Source organism: Magallana gigas, chromosome 5 (genome assembly GCF_963853765.1).
Source record: "Magallana gigas chromosome 5, xbMagGiga1.1, whole genome shotgun sequence".
Classification (NCBI taxonomy): Eukaryota; Metazoa; Mollusca; class Bivalvia; order Ostreida; family Ostreidae; genus Magallana; species Magallana gigas.
The window spans coordinates 23,705,869-23,730,909 of record NC_088857.1 but is presented as its reverse complement, the minus strand read 5'-3'; positions in this window follow the sequence as shown (position 1 = coordinate 23,730,909).

Genomic DNA, 25,041 nt, shown 5'->3' with positions numbered 1-25,041 from the left:
GGGCCACAGTATTGGGATCAAGTTTTACATAGGAATATGTAGAGAAAATCTTTAAATTTTCTTCTCAAAAACTATGACGCCAGGAAAGCTCAAATTAAAATGGAAGCATCTTCAGGTAGTGTAGAGTTTAGTTTGTTCATATCATGGTCCCCAGGGGTAGGGTTGGGCCACATTAGGGGGGTCAAGATTTACATAGGAATATATAGAGAAAATCTTTAAACTTTCTTCTCAAAAACTATGACGCCAGGAAAGCTGACATTAAAATGAAAGCATCCTCAGGTAGTGTAGATTTTAGTTTGTAGAAATCATGGTCCCCAAGGGTAGGGTAGGGCCACAGTAAGGGGATTAAGTTTTACATTGAAATATATAGAGAAAATCTTTAAACCTACTTCTCAAAAACTATGACGCAAGGAAAGTTCAAATTAAAATGGAAGCATCCTCAGGAAGTGAATATTCTTGTTTGTTCAAATCATGGTCCCCGGGGGTAGGGTTGGGCCACAGTAGGGGGATCAAGTTCTTCATAGGAACATATAGAGAAAATCTTTAAACTTTCTTCTCAGAAACTATGACGCCAGGAAAGCTGACATTAAAATGGAAGCATCCTCAGGTAGTGTAGATTTTTCGTTTGTTCAAATCATGGTCCCCAGGGGTAGGGTTGGGCCACATTAGGGGGGTCAAGATTTACATAGGAATATATAGAGAAAATCTTTAAACTTTCTTCTCAAAAACTATGACGCCAGGAAAGCTGACATTAAAATGAAAGCATCCTCAGGTAGTGTAGATTTTAGTTTGTAGAAATCATGGTCCCCAAGGGTAGGGTAGGGCCACAGTAAGGGGATTAAGTTTTACATTGAAATATATAGAGAAAATCTTTAAACCTACTTCTCAAAAACTATGACGCAAGGAAAGTTCAAATTAAAATGGAAGCATCCTCAGGAAGTGAATATTCTTGTTTGTTCAAATCATGGTCCCCGGGGGTAGGGTTGGGCCACAGTAGGGGGATCAAGTTCTTCATAGGAACATATAGAGAAAATCTTTAAACTTTCTTCTCAGAAACTATGACGCCAGGAAAGCTGACATTAAAATGGAAGCATACTCAGGGAGTGTAGATTTTAGCTTGATGAAATCATGGTCCCCGGGGTAGGGTAGGGCCGCAGTAGGGGGATCAAGTTTTACACAGGAATATATAGAGAAAATCTTTAAACTTTCTTCTAAAAAACTATGACGCCAGGAAAGCTCAAATTAAAATGGAAGCATCTTCAGGAAGTGAATATTCTTGTTTGTTCAACTCATGGTCCCCGGGGGTAGGGTTGGGCCACATTAGGGGGGTCAAGATTTACATAGGAATATATAGAGAAAATCTTTAAACTTTCTTCTCAAAAACTATGACGCCAGGAAAGCTCAAATTAAAATGGAAGCATACTCAGGAAGTGAATATTCTTGTTTGTTCAAATCATGGTCCCCGGGGTTAGGGTAGGGCCACAGTAGGGGGATCAAGTTTTACATAGGAATATGTAGAGAAAATCTTTAAACTTTCTTCTCAAAAACTATGACGCCAGGAAAGCTCAAATTAAAATGGAAGCATCTTCAGGTAGTGTAGATTTTAGTTTGTTCATATCATGGTCCCCAGGGGTAGGGTTGGGCCACATTAGGGGGGTCAAGATTTACATAGGAATATATAGAGAAAATCTTTAAACTTTCTTCTCAAAAACTATGACGCCAGGAAAGCTGACATTAAAATGGAAGCATCCTCAGGTAGTGTAGATTTTAGTTTGTAGAAATCATGGTCCCCGGGGGTAGGTTAGAGCCACAGTAGGGGGATCAAGTTTTACATAGGAATATATAGAGAAAATCTTTAAACTTTCTTCTCAAAAACTATGACGCCAGGAAAGCTCAAATTAAAATGGATGCATCATCAGGGAGTGTAGATTTTAGTTTGTTCAAATCATGGTTCCCGGGGGAAGGGTTAGGCCACAGTAGGGGGATCAAGTTTTACATAGGAATATATAGAGAAAATCTTTAAACTTTCTTCTCAAAAATTATGACGCCAGGAAAGCTGACATTAAAATGGAAGCATATTCAGGTAGTGTAGATTTTTGTTTGTTCAAATCATGGTCCCCGGGGTTAGGGTTGGGCCACAGTATGGGGATCAAGTTTTACATAGGAATATATAGAGAAAATCTTTAAACTTTCTTCTCAAAAACTATGACGCCACGAAAGCTCAAATTAAAATGGAAGCATCATCAGGTAGTGTAGATTTTAGTTAGTTCAAATCATGGTCCCCGGGGGTAGGGTAGGGCCACAGTAGGGGGATCAAGTTTTACATAGGAATATATAGAGAAAATCTTTAAACTTTCTTCTCAAAAACTATGACGCCAGGAAAGCTGACATTAAAATGGAAGCATCTTCAGGTAGTGTAGATTTTAGTTTGTTCAAATCATGGTCCCTGGGGAAAGGGTTGGGCCACAGTTGGGGGATCAAGCTTTACATAGGAATATGTAGAGAAAATCTTTAAACTTTCTTCTCAAAAACTATGACGCCACGAAAGCTCAAATTAAAATGGAAGCATCATCAGGTAGTGTAGATTTTAGTTAGTTCAAATCATGGTCCCCGGGGGTAGGGTAGGGCCACAGTAGGGGGATCAAGTTTTACATAGGAATATATAGAGAAAATCTTTAAACTTTCTTCTCAAAAACTATGACGCCAGGAAAGCTGACATTAAAATGAAAGCATCCTCAGGTAGTGTAGATTTTAGTTTGTAGAAATCATGGTCCCCAAGGGTAGGGTAGGGCCACAGTAAGGGGATTAAGTTTTACATTGAAATATGTAGAGAAAATCTTTAAACCTACTTCTCAAAAACTATGACGCAAGGAAAGTTCAAATTAAAATGGAAGCATCCTCAGGAAGTGAATATTCTTGTTTGTTCAAATCATGGTCCCCGGGGGTAGGGTTGGGCCACAGTAGGGGGATCAAGTTCTTCATAGGAACATATAGAGAAAATCTTTAAACTTTCTTCTCAGAAACTATGACGCCAGGAAAGCTGACATTAAAATGGAAGCATACTCAGGTAGTGTAGATTTTTCGTTTGTTCAAATCATGGTCCCCGGGGTTAGGGTTGGGCCACAGTAGGGGGATCAAGTTTTACATTGGAATATATAGAGAAAATCTTTAAACTTTCTTCTCAAAAACTATGATGCCAGAAAAGCTCAAATTAAAATGGAAACATCCTCAGGAAGTTAATATTCTTGTTTGTTCAAATCATGGTCCCCGGGGGTAGGGTTGGGCCACAGTAGGGGGATCAAGTTTTTCATAGGAACATATAGAGAAAATCTTTAAACTTTCTTCTCAAAAACTATGACGCCAGGAAAGCTCAAATTAAAATGGAAGCATACTCAGGAAGTGAATATTCTTGTTTGTTCAAATCATGGTCCCCGGGGTTAGGGTAGGGCCACAGTAGGGGGATCAAGTTTTACATAGGAATATGTAGAGAAAATCTTTAAACTTTCTTCTCAAAAACTATGACGCCAGGAAAGCTGACATTAAAATGAAAGCATCCTCAGGTAGTGTAGATTTTAGTTTGTAGAAATCATGGTCCCCGGGGTTAGGTTAGAGCCACAGTAAGGGGATCAAGTTTTACATAGGAATATATAGAGAAAATCTTTAAACTTTCTTCTCAAAAACTATGACGCCAGGAAAGCTCAAATTAAAATGGCAGCATCCTCAGGAAGTGAATATTCTTGTTTGTTCAACTCATGGTCCCCGGGGGTAGGGTTGGGCCACAGTATGGGGATCAAGTTTTACATAGGAATATATAGAGAAAATCTTTAAACTTTCTTCTCAAAAACTATGACGCCAGGAAAGCTCAAATTAAAATGGAAGCATCATCAGGTAGTGTAGATTTTAGTTTGTTCACATCATGGTCCCCGGGGGTAGGGTAGGGCCATAGTAGGGGGATCAAGTTTTACATAGGAATATATAGAGAAAATCTTTAAACTTTCTTCTCAAAAACTAAGACACCAGGAAAGCTCAAATTAAAATGGAAGCATCCTCAGGGAGTGTAGATTTTAGCTTGATGAAATCATGGTCCCCGGGGTAGGGTAGGGCCGCAGTAGGGGGATCAAGTTTTACACAGGAATATATAGAGAAAATCTTTAAACTTTCTTCTCAAAAACTATGACGCCAGGAAAGCTCAAATTAAAATGGAAGCATCTTCAGGAAGTGAATATTCTTGTTTGTTCAACTCATGGTCCCCGGGGGTAGGGTTGGGCCACATTAGGGGGGTCAAGATTTACATAGGAATATATAGAGAAAATCTTTAAACTTTCTTCTCAAAAACTATGACGCCAGGAAAGCTCAAATTAAAATGGAAGCATACTCAGGAAGTGAATATTCTTGTTTGTTCAAATCATGGTCCCCGGGGTTAGGGTAGGGCCACAGTAGGGGGATCAAGTTTTACATAGGAATATGTAGAGAAAATCTTTAAACTTTCTTCTCAAAAACTATGACGCCAGGAAAGCTCAAATTAAAATGGAAGCATCTTCAGGTAGTGTAGATTTTAGTTTGTTCATATCATGGTCCCCAGGGGTAGGGTTGGGCCACATTAGGGGGGTCAAGATTTACATAGGAATATATAGAGAAAATCTTTAAACTTTCTTCTCAAAAACTATGACGCCAGGAAAGCTGACATTAAAATGGAAGCATCCTCAGGTAGTGTAGATTTTAGTTTGTAGAAATCATGGTCCCCGGGGGTAGGTTAGAGCCACAGTAGGGGGATCAAGTTTTACATAGGAATATATAGAGAAAATCTTTAAACTTTCTTCTCAAAAACTATGACGCCAGGAAAGCTCAAATTAAAATGGATGCATCATCAGGGAGTGTAGATTTTAGTTTGTTCAAATCATGGTTCCCGGGGGAAGGGTTGGGCCACAGTAGGGGGATCAAGTTTTACATAGGAATATATAGAGAAAATCTTTAAACTTTCTTCTCAAAAATTATGACGCCAGGAATGCTGACATTAAAATGGAAGCATCTTCAGGTAGTGTAGATTTTAGTTTGTTCAAATCATGGTCCCTGGGGATAGGGTTGGGCCACAGTTGGGGGATCAAGCTTTACATAGGAATATGTAGAGAAAATCTTTAAACTTTCTTCTCAAAAACTATGACGCCACGAAAGCTCAAATTAAAATGGAAGCATCATCAGGTAGTGTAGATTTTAGTTAGTTCAAATCATGGTCCCCGGGGGTAGGGTAGGGCCACAGTAGGGGGATCAAGTTTTACATAGGAATATATAGAGAAAATCTTTAAACTTTCTTCTCAAAAACTATGACGCCAGGAAAGCTGACATTAAAATGGAAGCATCTTCAGGTAGTGTAGATTTTAGTTTGTTCAAATCATGGTCCCTGGGGATAGGGTTGGGCCACAGTTGGGGGATCAAGTTTTACATAGGAATATGTAGAGAAAATCTTTAAACTTTCTTCTCAAAAACTATGACGCCAGGAAAGCTGACATTAAAATGGAAGCATCCTCGGGTAGTGTAGATTTTAGTTTGTTCAAATCATGGTCCCCGGGGGTAGGGTTGGGCCACAGTAGGGGGATCAAGTTTTACATAGGAATATGTAGAGAAAATCTTTAAACTTTCTTCTCAAAAACTATGACGCCAGGAAAGCTCAAATTAAAATGGAAGCATCCTCAGCAAGTGAATATTCTTGTTTGTTCAAATCATGGTCCCCAGGGGTAGGTAGGGCCACAGTAGGGGGATCAAGTTTTACATAGGAATATATAGAGAAAATCTTTAAACTTTCTTCTCAAAAACTATGACGCCACGAAAGCTCACATAAAAATGGAAGCATCCTCAGGTAGTGTAGATTTTAGTTTGTTCAAATCATGGTCCCCGGGGGTAGGTTAGGGCCACAGTAGGGGGATCAAGTTTTACATAGGAATATATAGAGAAAATCTTTAAACTTTCTTCTCAAAAACTATGATGCCAGGAAAGCTCAAATTAAAATGGAAGCATCCTCAGGTAGTGTAGATTTTAGTTTGTTCAAATCATGGTCCCCGGGGATAGGGTTGGGCCACAGTAGGGGGATAAAGTTTTACATAGGAATATGTAGAGAAAATCTTTAAACTTTCTTCTCAAAAACTATGACGCCACGAAAGCTCAAATTAAAATGGCAGCATACTCAGGAAGTGAATATTCTTGTTTTTTCAACTCATGGTCCCCGGGGGTAGGGTAGGGCCACAGTAGGGGGATCATGTTTTACACAGGAATATATAGAGAAAATCTTTAAACTTTCTTCTCAAAAACTATGATGCCAGGAAAGCTCAAATTAAAATGGAAGCATCTTCAGGTAGTGTAGATTTTAGTTTGTTCATATCATGGTCCCCAGGGGTAGAGTTGGGCCACATTAGGGGGGTCAAGATTTACATAGGAATATATAGAGAAAATCTTTAAACTTTCTTCTCAAAAACTATGACGCCAGGAAAGCTGACATTAAAATGAAAGCATCCTCAGGTAGTGTAGATTTTAGTTTGTAGAAATCATGGTCCCCGGGGGTAGGTTAGAGCCACAGTAGGGGGATCAAGTTTTACATAGGAATATATAGAGAAAATCTTTAAACTTTCTTCTTGAAAACTATGACGCCACGAAAGCTCAAATTAAAATGGAAGCATCCTCAGGTAGTGTAGATTTTAGTTTTTTAAAATCATGGTCCCCGGAGGTAGGGTTAGGCCACAGTAGGGGGATCAAGTTTTACATAGGAATATATAGAGAAAATCTTTAAACTTTTTTCTCAAAAACTATGACGCCAGGAAAGCTCAAATTAAAATGGAAGCATCCTCAGGAAGTTAATATTCTTGTTTGTTCAAATCATGGTCCCCGGGGGTAGGCTTGGGCCACAGTAGGGGGATCAAGTTTTACATAGGAATATGTAGAGAAAATCTTTAAACTTTCTTCTCAAAAACTATGACGCCAGGAAAGCTCAAATTAGAATGGAAGCATCCTCAGGTAGTGTAGATTTTAGTTTCTTCAAATCATGGTTCCCAGGGGAATGGTTGGGCCACAGTAGGGGGATCAAGTTTTACATAGGAATATATAGAGAAAATCTTTAAACTTTCTTCTCAAAAACTATGACGCCAGGAAAGCTCAAATTAAAATGGAAGCATCCTCAGGAAGTGAATATTCTTGTTTGTTCAACTCATGGTCCCCGGGGGTAGGGTAGGGCCAAAGTAGGGGGATCATGTTTTACACAGGAATATGTAGAGAAAATCTTCAAACTTTCTTCTCAAAAACTATGACGCCAGGAAAGCTCAAATTAAAATGGAAGCATCATCAGGGAGTGTAGATTTTAGTTTGTTCAAATCATGGTTCCCGGGGGAAGGGTTGGGCCACAGTAGGGGGATCAAGTTTTACATAGGAATATATAGAGAAAATCTTTAAACTTTCTTCTCAAAAATTATGACGCCAGGAAAGCTGATATTAAAATGGAAGCATATTCAGGTAGTGTAGATTTTTGTTTGTTCAAATCATGGTCCCCGGGGTTAGGGTTGGGCCACAGTATGGGGATCAAGTTTTACATAGGAATATATAGAGAAAATCTTTAAACTTTCTTCTCAAAAACTATGACGCCAGGAAAGCTCAAATTAAAATGGAAGCATATTCAGGTAGTGTAGATTTTTGTTTGTTCAAATCATGGTCCCCGGGGTTAGGGTTGGGCCAAAGTATGGGGATCAAGTTTTACATAGGAATATATAGAGAAAATCTTTAAACTTTCTTCTTGAAAACTATGACGCCAGGAAAGCTCAAATTAAAATGGAAGCATCATCAGGTAGTGTAGATTTTAGTTTGTTCACATCATGGTCCCCGGGGGTAGGGTAGGGCCATAGTAGGGGGATCAAGTTTTACATAGGAATATATAGAGAAAATCTTTAAACTTTCTTCTCAAAAACTAAGACACCAGGAAAGCTCAAATTAAAATGGAAGCATCCTCAGGTAGTGTAGATTTTAGCTTGATGAAATCATGGTCCCCGGGGTAGGGTAGGGCCGCAGTAGGGGGATCAAGTTTTACACAGGAATATATAGAGAAAATCTTTAAACTTTCTTCTCAAAAACTATGACGCCAGGAAAGCTCAAATTAAAATGGAAGCATCTTCAGGAAGTGAATATTCTTGTTTGTTCAACTCATGGTCCCCGGGGGTAGGGTTGGGCCACATTAGGGGGGTCAAGATTTACATAGGAATATATAGAGAAAATCTTTAAACTTTCTTCTCAAAAACTATGACGCCAGGAAAGCTCAAATTAAAATGGAAGCATACTCAGGAAGTGAATATTCTTGTTTGTTCAAATCATGGTCCCCGGGGTTAGGGTACGGCCACAGTAGGGGGATCAAGTTTTACATAGGAATATGTAGAGAAAATCTTTAAACTTTCTTCTCAAAAACTATGACGCCAGGAAAGCTCAAATTAAAATGGAAGCATCTTCAGGTAGTGTAGATTTTAGTTTGTTCATATCATGGTCCCCAGGGGTAGGGTTGGGCCACATTAGGGGGGTCAAGATTTACATAGGAATATATAGAGAAAATCTTTAAACTTTCTTCTCAAAAACTATGACGCCAGGAAAGCTGACATTAAAATGGAAGCATCCTCAGGTAGTGTAGATTTTAGTTTGTAGAAATCATGGTCCCCGGGGGTAGGTTAGAGCCACAGTAGGGGGATCAAGTTTTACATAGGAATATATAGAGAAAATCTTTAAACTTTCTTCTCAAAAACTATGACGCCAGGAAAGCTCAAATTAAAATGGATGCATCATCAGGGAGTGTAGATTTTAGTTTGTTCAAATCATGGTTCCCGGGGGAAGGGTTGGGCCACAGTAGGGGGATCAAGTTTTACATAGGAATATATAGAGAAAATCTTTAAACTTTCTTCTCAAAAATTATGACGCCAGGAAAGCTGACATTAAAATGGAAGCATATTCAGGTAGTGTAGATATTTGTTTGTTCAAATCATGGTCCCCGGGGTTAGGGTTGGGCCACAGTATGGGGATCAAGTTTTACATAGGAATATATAGAGAAAATCTTTAAACTTTCTTCTCAAAAACTATGACGCCACGAAAGCTCAAATTAAAATGGAAGCATCATCAGGTAGTGTAGATTTTAGTTAGTTCAAATCATGGTCCCCGGGGGTAGGGTAGGGCCACAGTAGGGGGATCAAGTTTTACATAGGAATATATAGAGAAAATCTTTAAACTTTCTTCTCAAAAACTATGACGCCAGGAAAGCTGACATTAAAATGGAAGCATCTTCAGGTAGTGTAGATTTTATTTTGTTCAAATCATGGTCCCTGGGGATAGGGTTGGGCCACAGTTGGGGGATCAAGCTTTACATAGGAATATGTAGAGAAAATCTTTAAACTTTCTTCTCAAAAACTATGACGCCACGAAAGCTCAAATTAAAATGGAAGCATCATCAGGTAGTGTAGATTTTAGTTAGTTCAAATCATGGTCCCCGGGGGTAGGGTAGGGCCACAGTAGGGGGATCAAGTTTTACATAGGAATATATAGAGAAAATCTTTAAACTTTCTTCTCAAAAACTATGACGCCAGGAAAGCTGACATTAAAATGGAAGCATCTTCAGGTAGTGTAGATTTTAGTTTGTTCAAATCATGGTCCCTGGGGATAGGGTTGGGCCACAGTTGGGGGATCAAGTTTTACATAGGAATATGTAGAGAAAATCTTTAAACTTTCTTCTCAAAAACTATGACGCCAGGAAAGCTGACATTAAAATGGAAGCATCCTCGGGTAGTGTAGATTTTAGTTTGTTCAAATCATGGTCCCCGGGGGTAGGCTTGGGCCACAGTAGGGGGATCAAGTTTTACATAGGAATATGTAGAGAAAATCTTTAAACTTTCTTCTCAAAAACTATGACGCCAGGAAAGCTCAAATTAAAATGGAAGCATCCTCAGCAAGTGAATATTCTTGTTTGTTCAAATCATGGTCCCCAGGGGTAGGTAGGGCCACAGTAGGGGGATCAAGTTTTACATAGGAATATATAGAGAAAATCTTTAAACTTTCTTCTCAAAAACTATGACGCCACGAAAGCTCACATAAAAATGGAAGCATCCTCAGGTAGTGTAGATTTTAGTTTGTTCAAATCATGGTCCCCGGGGGTAGGGTAGGGCCACAGTAGGGGGATCAAGTTTTACATAGGAATATATAGAGAAAATCTTTAAACTTTCTTCTCAAAAACTATGATGCCAGGAAAGCTCAAATTAAAATGGAAGCATCCTCAGGTAGTGTAGATTTTAGTTTGTTCAAATCATGGTCCCCGGGGATAGGGTTGGGCCACAGTAGGGGGATAAAGTTTTACATAGGAATATATAGAGAAAATCTTTAAACTTTCTTCTCAAAAACTATGATGCCAGGAAAGCTCAAATTAACATGGAAGCATCTTCAGGTAGTGTAGATTTTAGTTTGTTCATATCATGGTCCCCAGGGGTAGGGTTGGGCCACATTAGGGGGGTCAAGATTTACATAGGAATATATAGAGAAAATCTTTAAACTTTCTTCTCAAAAACTATGACGCCAGGAAAGCTGACATTAAAATGAAAGCATCCTCAGGTAGTGTAGATTTTAGTTTGTAGAAATCATGGTCCCCGGGGGTAGGTTAGAGCCACAGTAGGGGGATCAAGTTTTACATAGGAATATATAGAGAAAATCTTTAAACTTTCTTCTTGAAAACTATGACGCCACGAAAGCTCAAATTAAAATGGAAGCATCCTCAGGTAGTGTAGATTTTAGTTTTTTAAAATCATGGTCCCCGGAGGTAGGGTTAGGCCACAGTAGGGGGATCAAGTTTTACATAGGAATATATAGAGAAAATCTTTAAACTTTCTTCTCAAAAACTATGACGCCAGGAAAGCTCAAATTAAAATGGAAGCATCCTCAGGAAGTGAATATTCTTGTTTGTTCAACTCATGGTCCCCGGGGGTAGGGTAGGGCCAAAGTAGGGGGATCATGTTTTACACAGGAATATGTAGAGAAAATCTTCAAACTTTCTTCTCAAAAACTATGACGCCAGGAAAGCTCAAATTAAAATGGAAGCATCATCAGGGAGTGTAGATTTTAGTTTGTTCAAATCATGGTTCCCGGGGGAAGGGTTGGGCCACAGTAGGGGGATCAAGTTTTACATAGGAATATATAGAGAAAATCTTTAAACTTTCTTCTCAAAAATTATGACGCCAGGAAAGCTGATATTAAAATGGAAGCATATTCAGGTAGTGTAGATTTTTGTTTGTTCAAATCATGGTCCCCGGGGTTAGGGTTGGGCCACAGTATGGGGATCAAGTTTTACATAGGAATATATAGAGAAAATCTTTAAACTTTCTTCTCAAAAACTATGACGCCAGGAAAGCTCAAATTAAAATGGAAGCATACTCAGGTAGTGTAGATTTTAGTTTGTTCAAATCATGGTCCCCGGGGGTAGGGTAGGGCCACAGTATGGGGATCAAGTTTTACATAGGAATATATAGAGAAAATCTTTAAACTTTCTTCTCAAAAACTAAGACACCAGGAAAGCTCAAATTAAAATGGAAGCATCCTCAGGGAGTGTAGATTTTAGCTTGATGAAATCATGGTCCCCGGGGTAGGGTAGGGCCGCAGTAGGGGGATCAAGTTTTACACAGGAATATATAGAGAAAATCTTTAAACTTTCTTCTCAAAAACTATGACGCCAGGAAAGCTCAAATTAAAATGGAAGCAGCATCAACAGGTAGTGTAGATTTTAGTTTGTTCAAATCATAGTCCCCGGGGGCAGGGTAAGGCCACAGTAGGGGGATCAAGTTTTACATAGGAATATATAGAGAAAATCTTTAAACTTTCTTCTCAAAAACTATGACGCCAGGAAAGCTGACATTAAAATGGAAGCATACTCAGGTAGTGTAGATTTTTCGTTTGTTCAAATCATGGCCCCAGGGGTTAGGGTTGGGCCACAGTACGGGGATCAAGTTTTACATTGGAATATATAGAGAAAATCTTTAAACTTTCTTCTCAAAAACTATGATGCCAGAAAAGCTCAAATTAAAATGGAAACATCCTCAGGAAGTTAATATTCTTGTTTGTTCAAATCATGGTCCCCGGGGGTAGGGTTGGGCCACAGTAGGGGGATCAAGTTTTTCATAGGAACATATAGAGAAAATCTTTAAACTTTCTTCTCAAAAACTATGACGCCAGGAAAGCTCAAATTAAAATGGAAGCATACTCAGGAAGTGAATATTCTTGTTTGTTCAAATCATGGTCCCCGGGGTTAGGGTAGGGCCACAGTATTGGGATCAAGTTTTACATAGGAATATGTAGAGAAAATCTTTAAACTTTCTTCTCAAAAACTATGACGCCAGGAAAGCTCAAATTAAAATGGAAGCATCTTCAGGTAGTGTAGAGTTTAGTTTGTTCATATCATGGTCCCCTGGGGTAGGGTTGGGCCACATTAGGGGGGTCAAGATTTACATAGGAATATATAGAGAAAATCTTTAAACTTTCTTCTCAAAAACTATGACGCCAGGAAAGCTCACATTAAAATGAAAGCATCCTCAGGTAGTGTAGATTTTAGTTTGTAGAAATCATGGTCCCTAGGGGTAGGGTAGGGCCACAGTAAGGGGATTAAGTTTTACATTGAAATATATAGAGAAAATCTTTAAACCTACTTCTCAAAAACTATGACGCAAGGAAAGTTCAAATTAAAATGGAAGCATCCTCAGGAAGTGAATATTCTTGTTTGTTCAAATCATGGTCCCCGGGGGTAGGGTTGGGCCACAGTAGGGGGATCAAGTTTTTCATAGGAACATATAGAGAAAATCTTTAAACTTTCTTCTCAAAAACTATGACGCCAGGAAAGCTGACATTAAAATGGAAGCATACTCAGGTAGTGTAGATTTTTCGTTTGTTCAAATCATGGTCCCCGGGGTTAGGGTTGGGCCACAGTAGGGGGATCAAGTTTTACATTGGAATATATAGAGAAAATCTTTAAACTTTCTTCTCAAAAACTATGATGCCAGAAAAGCTCAAATTAAAATGGAAACATCCTCAGGAAGTGAATATTCTTGTTTGTTCAAATCATGGTCCCCGGGGTTAGGGTAGGGCCACAGTAGGGGGATCAAGTTTTACATAGGAATATGTAGAGAAAATCTTTAAACTTTCTTCTCAAAAACTATGACGCCAGGAAAGCTCAAATTAAAATGGAAGCATCTTCAGGTAGTGTAGATTTTAGTTTGTTCATATCATGGTCCCCAGGGGTAGGGTAGGGCCACATTAGGGGGGCCAAGATTTACATAGGAATATATAGAGAAAATCTTTAAACTTTCTTCTCAAAAACTATGACGCCAGGAAAGCTGACATTAAAATGAAAGCATCCTCAGGTAGTGTAGATTTTAGTTTGTAGAAATCATGGTCCCCGGGGGTAGGTTAGAGCCACAGTAGGGGGATCAAGTTTTACATAGGAATATATAGAGAAAATCTTTAAACTTTCTTCTCAAAAACTATGACGCCAGGAAAGCTCAAATTAAAATGGCAGCATCCTCAGGAAGTGAATATTCTTGTTTGTTCAACTCATGGTCCCCGGGGGTAGGGTAGGGCCACAGTAGGGGGATCATGTTTTACTAAGGAATATGTAGAGAAAATCTTTAAACTTTCTTCTCAAAAACTATGACGCCAGGAAAGCTCAAATTAAAATGGATGCATCATGAGGGAGTGTAGATTTTAGTTTGTTCAAATCATGGTCCCCGGGGTTAGGGTAGGGCCACAGTAGGGGGATCAAGTTTTACATAGGAATATGTAGAGAAAATCTTTAAACTTTCTTCTCAAAAACTATGACGCCAGGAAAGCTCAAATTAAAATGGAAGCATCTTCAGGTAGTGTAGATTTTAGTTTGTTCATATCATGGTCCCCAGGGGTAGGGTTGGGCCACATTAGGGGGGTCAAGATTTACATAGGAATATATAGAGAAAATCTTTAAACTTTCTTCTCAAAAACTATGACGCCAGGAAAGCTGACATTAAAATGAAAGCATCCTCAGGTAGTGTAGATTTTAGTTTGTAGAAATCATGGTCCCCGGGGGTAAGTTAGAGCCACAGTAGGGGGATCAAGTTTTACATAGGAATATATAGAGAAAATCTTTAAACTTTCTTCTCAAAAACTATGACGCCAGGAAAGCTCAAATTAAAATGGCAGCATCCTCAGGAAGTGAATATTCTTGTTTGTTCAAGTCATGGTCCCCGGGGGTAGGGTTGGGCCACATTAGGGGGGTCAAGATTTACATAGGAATATATAGAGAAAATCTTTAAACTTTCTTCTCAAAAACTATGACGCCAGGAAAGCTGACATTAAAATAAAAGCATCCTGAGGTAGTGTAGATTTTAGTTTGTAGAAATCATGGTCCCCGGGGGTAGGTTAGAGCCACAGTAGGGGGATCAAGTTTTACATAGGAATATATAGAGAAAATCTTTAAACGTTCTTCTCAAAAACTATGACGCCAGGAAAGCTCAAATTAAAATGGAAGCATCCTCAGCAAGTGAATATTCTTGTTTGTACAAATCATGGTCCCCAGGGGTAGGGTAGGGCCACAGTAAGGGGATTAAGTTTTACATTGAAATATATAGAGAAAATCTTTAAACCTACTTCTCAAAAACTATGACGCAAGGAAAGTTCAAATTAAAATGGAAGCATCCTCAGGAAGTGAATATTCTTGTTTGTTCAAATCATAGTCCCCGGGGGTTGGGAAGGGCCACAGTAGGGGGATCAATTTTTACATAGGAATATATAGAGAAAATCTTTAAACTTTCTTCTCAAAAACTATGACGCCAGGAAAGCTCAAATTAAAATGGAAGCATCCTCAGGAAGTGAATATTCTTGTTTGTTCAAATCATGGTCCCCGGGGGTAGGGTTAGGCCACAGTAGGAGGATCAAGTTTTACATAGGAACATATAGAGAAAATCTTTAAACTTTCTTCTCAAAAACTATGACGCCACGAAAGCTGACATTAAAATGGAAGCATATTCAGGTAGTGTAGATTTTAGTTTTTTAAAATCATGGTCCCTGAGGGTAGGGTTGGGCCACAGTAGGGGGATCAAGTTTTACATAGGAATATATAGAGAAAATCTTTAAACTTTCTTCTCAAAAACTATGACGCCAGGAAAGCTCAAATTAAAATCGAAGCATCCTCAGGAAGATAATATTCTTGTTTGTTCAAATCATTGTCCCCGGGGGTATGGGTTGGGCCACAGTAGGGGAATCAAGTTTTACATAGGAACATATAGAGAAAATCTTTAAACTTTCTTCTCAAAAACTATGACGCCAGGAAAGCTCAAATTAAAATGGAAGCATCCTCAGGAAGTGAATATTCTAGTTTGTCTAAATCATGGTCCCCGGGGGTAGGGTAGGGCCACAGTAGGGGGATCAAGTTTTACATATGAATATATAGAGAAAATCTTTAAACTTTCTTCTCAAAAACTATGTCGCCAGGAAAGCTCAAATGAAAATGGAAGCATCATCAGGTAGTGTAGATTTTAGTTAGTTCAAATCATGGTCCCCGGGGTTAGGGTAGGGCCGCAGTAGGGGGATCAAGTTTTACATAGGAATATATAGAGAAAATCTTTAAACTTTCTTCTCAAAAACTATGACGACAAGAAAGCTCAAATTAAAATGGAAGCATCCTCAGGTAGTGTAGATTTTAATTTGTTAAAATCATGGTTCTCGGGGGATAGGGTTGGGCCACAGTAGGGAGATCAAGTTTTACATAGGAATATATAGAGAAAATCTTTAAACTTTCTTCTCAAAACTATGACGCCAGGAAAGCTGACATTTAAATGGAAGCATCATCAGGTAGTGTAGATTTTAGTTTGTTCAAATCATGGTCCCTGGGGATAGGGTTGGGCCACAGTAGGGGGATCAAGTTTTACATAGGAATATGTAGAGAAAATCTTTAAACTTTCTTCTCAAAAACTATGACGCCAGGAAAGCTGACATTAAAATGGAAGCATCTTCAGGTAGTGTAGATTTTAGTTTGTTCAAATCATGGTCCCTGGGGATAGGGTTGGGCCACAGTTGGGGGATCAAGTTTTACATAGGAATATGTAGAGAAAATCTTTAAACTTTCTTCTCAAAAACTATGACGCCAGGAAAGCTGACATTAAAATGGAAGCATCCTCGGGTAGTGTAGATTTTAGTTTGTTCAAATCATGGTCTCCAGGGGTAGGGTTGGGCCACAGTAGGGGGATCAAGTTTTACATAGGAGTATATAGAGAAAATCTTTAAACTTTCTTCTCAAAAACAATGACGCTAGGAAAGCTCAAATTAAAATGGAAGCATCCTCAGGTAGTGTAGATTTTAGCTTGTTGAAATCATGGTCCCCGGGGGTAGGGTAGGGCCGCAGTAGGGGGATCAAGTTTTACATAGGAATATATAAAGAAAATCTTTAAACTTTCTTCTCAAAAACTATGACGCCAGGAACGCTCAAATTAAAATGGAAGCATCCTCAGCAAGTGAATATTCTTGTTTGTTCAAATCATGGTCCCCAGGGGTAGGGTAGGGCCACAGTAGGGGGATTAAGTTTTACATAGCAATATATAGAGAAAATCTTTAAACTTTCTTCTCAAAAACTATGACGCCAGGAAAGCTCAAATTAAAATGGAAGCATCATCAGGTAGTGTAGATTTTAGTTTGTTCAAATCATGGTCCCCGTGGGTAGGGTAGGGCCATAGTAGGGGGATCAAGTTTTACATAGGAATATGTAGAGAAAATCTTTAAACTTTCTTCTCAAAAACTAAGACACCAGGAAAGCTCAAATTAAAATGGAAGCTTCCTCAGGGAGTGTAGATTTTAGCTTGATGAAATCATGGTCCCCGGGGTAGGGTAGGGCCGCAGTAGGGGGATCAAGTTTTACACAGGAATATATAGAGAAAATCTTTAAACTTTCTTCTCAAAAACTATGACGCCAGGAAAGCTCAAATTAAAATGGAAGCATCTTCAGGTAGTGTAGATTTTAGTTTGTTCATATCATGGTCCTTAGGGGTAAGGGTGGGCCACATTAGGGGGGTCAAGATTTACATAGGAATATATAGAGAAAATCTTTAAACTTTCTTCTCAAAAACTATGACGCCAGGAAAGCTGACATTAAAATGAAAGCATCCTCAGGTAGTGTAGATTTTAGTTTGTATAAATCATGGTCCCCGGGGGTAGGTTAGAGCCACAGTAGGGGGATCAAGTTTTACATAGGAATATATAGAGAAAATCTTTAAACTTTCTTCTCAAAAACTATGACGCCAGAAAAGCTCAAATTAAAATGGCAGCATCCTCAGGAAGTGAATATTCTTGTTTGTTCAACTCATGGTCCCCGGGGGTAGGGTAGGGCCACAGTAGGGGGATTAAGTTTTACATTGAAATATATAGAGAAAATCTTTAAACTTTCTTCTCAAAAATTATGACGCCAGGAAAGCTGACATTAAAATGGAAGCATATTGAGGTAGTGTAGATTTTTGTTTGTTCAAATCATGGTCCCCGGGGTTAGGGTTGGGCCACAGTATGGGGATCAAGTTTTACATAGGAATATATAGAGAAAATCTTTAAACTTTCTTCTCAAAAACTATGACGCCACGAAAGCTCAAATTAAAATGGAAGCATCATCAGGTAGTGTAGATTTTAGTTTGTTCAAATCATGGTTCCCGGGGGTAGGGTAGGGCCATAGTAGGGGGATCAAGTTTTACATAGGAATATGTAGAGAAAATCTTTAAACTTTCTTCTCAAAAACTAAGACACCAGGAAAGCTCAAATTAAAATGGAAGCATCCTCAGGGAGTGTAGATTTTAGCTTGATGAAATCATGGTCCCCGGGGTAGGGTAGGGCCGCAGTAGGGGGATCAAGTTTTACACAGGAATATATAGAGAAAATCTTTAAACTTTCTTCTCAAAAACGATGACGCCAGGAAAGCTCAAATTAAAATGGAAGCATCTTCAGGTAGTGTAGATTTTAGTTTGTTCATATCATGGTCCCCAGGGGTAGGGTTGGGCCACATTAGGGGGGTCAAGATTTACATAGGAATATATAGAGAAAATCTTTAAACTTTCTTCTCAAAAACTATGACGCCAGGAAAGCTGACATTAAAATAAAAGCATCCTGAGGTAGTGTAGATTTTAGTTTGTAGAAATCATGGTCCCCGGGGGTAGGTTAGAGCCACAGTAGGGGGATCAAGTTTTACATAGGAATATATAGAGAAAATCTTTAAACGTTCTTCTCAAAAACTATGACGCCAGGAAAGCTCAAATTAAAATGGAAGCATCCTCAGCAAGTGAATATTCTTGTTTGTACAAATCATGGTCCCCAGGGGTAGGGTAGGGCCACAGTAAGGGGATTAAGTTTTACATTGAAATATATAGAGAAAATCTTTAAACCTACTTCTCAAAAACTATGACGCAAGGAAAGTTCAAATTAAAATGGAAGCATCCTCAGGAAGTGAATATTCTTGTTTGTTCAAATCATAGTCCCCGGGGGTTGGGAAGGGCCACAGTAGGGGGATCAATTTTTACATAGGAATATATAGAGAAAATCTTTAAACTTTCTTCTCAAAAACTATGACGCCAGGAAAGCTCAAATTAAAATGGAAGCATCCTCAGGAAGTGAATATTCTTGTTTGTTCAAATCATGGTCCCCGGGGGTAGGGTTGGGCCACAGTAGGAGGATCAAGTTTTACATAGGAACATATAGAGAAAATCTTTAAACTTTCTTCTCAAAAACTATGACGCCACGAAAGCTGACATTAAAATGGAAGCATATTCAGGTAGTGTAGATTTTAGTTTTTTAAAATCATGGTCCCTGAGGGTAGGGTTGGGCCACAGTAGGGGGATCAAGTTTTACATAGGAATATATAGAGAAAATCTTTAAACTTTCTTCTCAAAAACTATGACGCCAGGAAAGCTCAAATTAAAATCGAAGCATCCTCAGGAAGATAATATTCTTGTTTGTTCAAATCATTGTCCCCGGGGGTATGGGTTGGGCCACAGTAGGGGAATCAAGTTTTACATAGGAACATATAGAGAAAATCTTTAAACTTTCTTCTCAAAAACTATGACGCCAGGAAAGCTCAAATTAAAATGGAAGCATCCTCAGGAAGTGAATATTCTAGTTTGTTCAAATCATGGTCCCCGGGGGTAGGGTAGGGCCACAGTAGGGGGATCAAGTTTTACATATGAATATATAGAGAAAATCTTTAAACTTTCTTCTCAAAAACTATGTCGCCAGGAAAGCTCAAATGAAAATGGAAGCATCATCAGGTAGTGTAGATTTTAGTTAGTTCAAATCATGGTCCCCGGGGTTAGGGTAGGGCCGCAGTAGGGGGATCAAGTTTTACATAGGAATATATAGAGAAAATCTTTAAACTTTCTTCTCAAAAACTATGACGACAAGAAAGCTCAAATTAAAATGGAAGCATCCTCAGGTAGTGTAGATTTTAATTTGTTAAAATCATGGTTCTCGGGGGATAGGGTTGGGCCACAGTAGGGAGATCAAGTTTTACATAGGAATATATAGAGAAAATCTTTAAACTTTCTTCTCAAAACTATGACGCCAGGAAAGCTGACATTTAAATGGAAGCATCATCAGGTAGTGTAGATTTTAGTTTGTTCAAATCATGGTCCCTGGGGATAGGGTTGGGCCACAGTAGGGGGATCAAGTTTTACATAGGAATATGTAGAGAAAATCTTTAAACTTTCTTCTCAAAAACTATGACGCCAGGAAAGCTGACATTAAAATGGAAGCATCTTCAGGTAGTGTAGATTTTAGTTTGTTCAAATCATGGTCTCCAGGGGTAGGGTTGGGCCACAGTAGGGGGATCAAGTTTTACATAGGAGTATATAGAGAAAATCTTTAAACTTTCTTCTCAAAAACAATGACGCTAGGAAAGCTCAAATTAAAATGGAAGCATCCTCAGGTAGTGTAGATTTTAGCTTGTTGAAATCATGGTCCCCGGGGGTAGGGTAGGGCCGCAGTAGGGGGATCAAGTTTTACATAGGAATATATAAAGAAAATCTTTAAACTTTCTTCTCAAAAACTATGACGCCAGGAACGCTCAAATTAAAATGGAAGCATCCTCAGCAAGTGAATATTCTTGTTTGTTCAAATCATGGTCCCCAGGGGTAGGGTAGGGCCACAGTAGGGGGATTAAGTTTTACATAGCAATATATAGAGAAAATCTTTAAACTTTCTTCTCAAAAACTATGACGCCAGGAAAGCTCAAATTAAAATGGAAGCATACTCAGGAAGTGAATATTCTTGTTTGTTCAAATCATGGTCCCCGGGGGTAGGGTAGGGCCACAGTAGGGGGATCATGTTTTACACAGGAATATGTAGAGAAAATCTTTAAACTTTCTTCTCAAAAACTATGACGCCAGGAAAGCTCAAATTAAAATGGAAGCATCCTGAGGTAGTGTACATTTTAGCTTGTTGAAATCATGGTCCCCGGGGGTAGGGTAGGGCCGCAGTAGGGGGATCAAGTTTTACACAGGAATATATAGAGAAAATCTTTAAACTTTCTTCTCAAAAACTATGACCCCAGGAAAGCTCAAATGAAAATGGAAGCATCATCAGGAAGTGTAGATTTTAGTTAGTTCAAATCATGGTCCCCGGGGGTAGGGTAGGGCCGCAGTAGGGGGATCAAGTTTTACATAGGAATATATAGAGAAAATCTTTAAACTTTCTTCTCAAAAACGATGACGCCAGGAAAGCTCAAATTAAAATGGAAGCAGCATCAACAGGTAGTGTAGATTTTAATTTGTTCAAATCATAGTCCCCGGGGGAAGGGTAGGGCCACAGTAGGGGGATCAAGTTTTACATAGGAATATATAGAGAAAATCTTTAAACTTTCTTCTCAAAAACTATGACGCCAGGAAAGCTGACATTAAAATGGAAGCATACTCAGGTAGTGTAGATTTTTCGTTTGTTCAAACCATGGTCCCCGGGGTTAGGGTTGGGCCACAGTAGGGGGATCAAGTTGTACATTGGAATATATAGAGAAAATCTTTAAACTTTCTTCTCAAAAACTATGATGCCAGAAAAGCTCAAATTAAAATGGAAACATCCTCAGGAAGTTAATATTCTTGTTTGTTCAAATCATGGTCCCCGGGGGTAGGGTTGGGCCACAGTAGGGGGATCAAGTTTTTCATAGGAACATATAGAGAAAATCTTTAAACTTTCTTCTCAAAAACTATGACGCCAGGAAAGCTCAAATTAAAATGGAAGCATACTCAGGAAGTGAATATTCTTGTTTGTTCAAATCATGGTCCCCGGGGTTAGGGTAGGGCCACAGTATTGGGATCAAGTTTTACATAGGAATATGTAGAGAAAATCTTTAAACTTTCTTCTCAAAAACTATGACGCCAGGAAAGCTCAAATTAAAATGGAAGCATCTTCAGGTAGTGTAGATTTTAGTTTGTTCAAATCATGGTCCCCGGGGTTAGGGTAGGGCACCAGTATTGGGATCAAGTTTTACATAGGAATATGTAGAGAAAATCTTTAAACTTTCTTCTCAAAAACTATGACGCCAGGAAAGCTGACATTAAAATGAAAGCATCCTGAGGTAGTGTAGATTTTAGTTTGTAGAAATCATGGTCCCCGGGGGTAGGTTAGAGCCACAGTAGGGGGATCAAGTTTTACATAGGAATATATAGAGAAAATCTTTAAACTTTCTTCTCAAAAACTATGACACCAGGAAAGCTCAAATTAAAATGGAAGCATCCTCAGCAAGTGAATATTCTTGTTTGTACAAATCATGGTCCCCAGGGGTAGGGTAGGGCCACAGTAAGGGGATTAAGTTTTACATTGAAATATATAGAGAAAATCTTTAAACCTACTTCTCAAAAACTATGACGCAAAAGAAAGTTCAAATTAAAATGGAAGCATCCTCAGGAAGTGAATATTCTTGTTTGTTCAAATCATAGTCCCCGGGGGTTGGGAAGGGCCACAGTAGGGGGATCAATTTTTACATAGGAATATATAGAGAAAATCTTTAAACTTTCTTCTCAAAAACTATGACGCCAGGAAAGCTCAAATTAAAATGGAAGCATCCTCAGGAAGTGAATATTCTTGTTTGTTCAAATCATGGTCCCCGGGGGTAGGGTTGGGCCACAGTAGGAGGATCAAGTTTTACATAGGAACATATAGAGAAAATCTTTAAACTTTCTTCTCAAAAACTATGACGCCACGAAAGCTGACATTAAAATGGAAGCATATTCAGGTAGTGTAGATTTTAGTTTTTTAAAATCATTGTCCCCGGGGGTATGGGTAGGGCCACAGTAGGGGAATCAAGTTTTACATAGGAACATATAGAGAAAATCTTTAAACTTTCTTCTCAAAAACTATGACGCCAGGAAAGCTCAAATTAAAATGGAAGCATCCTCAGGAAGTGAATATTCTAGTTTGTTTAAATCATGGTCCCCGGGGGTAGGGTAGGACGACAGTAGGGGGATCAAGTTTTACATATGAATATATAGAGAAAATCTTTAAACTTTCTTCTCAAAAACTATGTCGCCAGGAAAGCTCAAATGAAAATGGAAGCATCATCAGGTAGTGTAGATTTTAGTTAGTTCAAATCATGGTCCCCGGGGTTAGGGTAGGGCCGCAGTAGGGGGATCAAGTTTTACATAGGAATATATAGAGAAAATCTTTAAACTTTCTTCTCAAAAACTATGACGACAAGAAAGCTCAAATTAAAATGGAAGCATCCTCAGGTAGTGTAGATTTTAATTTGTTAAAATCATGGTTCTCGGGGGATAGGGTTGGGCCACAGTAGGGAGATCAAGTTTTACATAGGAATATATAGAGAAAATCTTTAAACTTTCTTCTCAAAACTATGACGCCAGGAAAGCTGACATTTAAATGGAAGCATCTTCAGGTAGTGTAGATTTTAGTTTGTTCAAATCATGGTCCCTGGGGATAGGGTTGGGCCACAGTAGGGGGATCAAGTTTTACATAGGAATATGTAGAGAAAATCTTTAAACTTTCTTCTCAAAAACTATGACGCCAGGAAAGCTGACATTAAAATGGAAGCATCTTCAGGTAGTGTAGATTTTAGTTTGTTCAAATCATGGTCCCCGGGGGTAGGGTTGGGCCACAGTAGGGGGATCAAGTTTTACATAGGAGTATATAGAGAAAATCTTTAAACTTTCTTCTCAAAAACAATGACGCTAGGAAAGCTCAAATTAAAATGGAAGCATCCTCAGGTAGTGTAGATTTTAGCTTGTTGAAATCATGGTCCCCGGGGGTAGGGTAGGGCCGCAGTAGGGGGATCAAGTTTTACATAGGAATATATAAAGAAAATCTTTAAACTTTCTTCTCAAAAACTATGACGCCAGGAACGCTCAAATTAAAATGGAAGCATCCTCAGCAAGTGAATATTCTTGTTTGTTCAAATCATGGTCCCCAGGGGTAGGGTAGGGCCACAGTATGGGGATTAAGTTTTACATAGGAATATATGGAGGAAATCTTTAAACTTTTTTCCCAAAAACCATGACGCCAGGAAAGCTCAAATTAAAATGGAAGCATCCTCAAGAAGTGAATATTCTTGTTTATTCAAATCTTGGTCCCCGGGAGTAGGGTTGGGCCGCAGTAGGGTGATCAAGTTTTACACAGGAATATATAGAGAAAATCTTTAAACTTTCTTCTCAAAACCTATGACGCCAGGAAAGCTCAAATTCAAATGGAAGCATCCTGAGGTAGTGTACATTTTAGCTTGTTGAAATCATGGTCCCCGGGGGTAGGGTAGGGCCGCAGTAGGGGGATCAAGTTTTACACAGGAATATATAGAGAAAATCTTTAAACTTTCTTCTCAAAAACTATGACGCCAGGAAAGCTCAAATGAAAATGGAAGCATCATCAGGTAGTGTAGATTTTAGTTAGTTCAAATCATGGTCCCCGGGGGTAGGGTAGGGCCACAGTAGGGGGATCAAGTTTTACATAGGAATATATAGAGAAAATCTTTAAACTTTCTTCTCAAAAACTATGACGCCAGGAAAGCTGACATTAAAATGGAAGCATCTTCAGGTAGTGTAGATTTTAGTTTGTTCAAATCATGGTCCCCGGGGGTAAGGTAGGGCCGCAGTAGGGGGATCAAGTTTTACACAGGAATATATAGAGAAAATCTTAAAACTTTCTTCTCAAAAACTATGACGCCAGGAAAGCTCAAATGAAAATGGAAGCATCATCAGGTAGTGTAGATTATAGTTAGTTCAAATCATGGACCCCGGGGGTAGGGTAGGGCCACAGTAGGGGGATCAAGTTTTACATAGGAATAGGCTATATAGAGAAAATCTTTAAACTTTCTTCTCAAAAACTATGACGCCAGGAAAGCTAAAATTAAAATGGAAGCATCCTCAAGAAGTGAATATTCTTGTTTATTCAAATCATGGTCCCCGGGGGTAGGGTAGGGCCACAGTAGGGGGATCAAGTTTTACTTAGGAATATGTAGAGAAAATCTTTAAACTTTCTTCTCAAAAACTATGACGCCAGGAAAGCTGACATTAAAATGGAAGCATCTTCAGTAGTGTAGATTTTAGTTTGTTCAAATCATGGTCCCCGGAGGTAGGGTTGGGCCACAGTAGGGGGGTCAAGTTTTACATAGGAATATATAGAGAAAATCTTTAAACTTTCTTCTCAAAAACTATGACGCCAGGAAAGTTCAAATTAAAATGGAAGCATCCTCAGCAAAAAATTATTCTTGTTTGTTCAAATCATGGTCCCCAGGGGTAGGGTAGGGCCACAGTAGGGTGATCAAGTTTTACATAGGAATATATAGAGAAAATTTTTAAACCTACTTTTCAAAAACTATGACGCCAGGAAAGCTCAAATTAAAATGGCAGCATCCTCAGGAAGTGAATATTCTTGTTTGTTCAACTCATTGTCCCCGGGGGTAGGGTAGGGCCACAGTAGGGGGATCATGTTTTACACAGGAATATGTAGAGAAAATATTTAAACTTTCTTCTCAAAAACTATGACGCCAGGAAAGCTCAAATTAAAATG